Genomic DNA, 658 nt, shown 5'->3' with positions numbered 1-658 from the left:
GCCACCAGCACTTCCGGTAAGGGTCTGTCGTTTCAAAATAAGAGAAATAAATGAAGTGACATATTTCCACATCTACTATTCCACCGTGCAGTGTTTTTCATATATTAACAGGGCGATACGGTGATCACTGGTGTAGGACTTCTGCCTCACAGTTAAGAGGTGACGAGTTCGATTCCGGCTCCGGTCTTCCTGTCTGGAGTTTGCATGATCTCCCTGTGCCAGTGTGGGTTTCCTCCGGGTGCTCCGGTTTCCTCCCACACCCACATTCCAAAATCACGCAGTTTGCCGACTGACCACTCCAAATTGCCCGGAGGAGTGAGTTTGAGTGTAAACAGTTGTTTGTGGCTCGCGACCAGTTCAGTTGGGGTCTACACTCATGTCAATTGAAAACCTGAACATATAGTTAATACATGGGGAGAAATGCGTGTTAAAAATGCTGTAATGTCCATCCATCCATCCATCCATCCATCCATCCATCCATCCATCCATCCATCCATCCATCCATCCGCACAATGGTTGCGGGTGAGTTCATATTTGCTGGCGGTCACTTCATTTTTAGAGTTCATGGCAGTCTAAAAGATGACTTTGACCCTGCAGCAAATAAACAACATGGCTGACAAGTCATTGTTTCATGAAACAATGGTGAGCCTGGTGATCC

This window comes from Syngnathus leptorhynchus, chromosome 2 (assembly GCF_054491065.1).
Source record: "Syngnathus leptorhynchus isolate UIUO chromosome 2, UIUO_Slep, whole genome shotgun sequence".
NCBI classification, from domain to species: domain Eukaryota; kingdom Metazoa; phylum Chordata; class Actinopteri; order Syngnathiformes; family Syngnathidae; genus Syngnathus; species Syngnathus leptorhynchus.
This window is presented reverse-complemented; position numbering follows the sequence as displayed.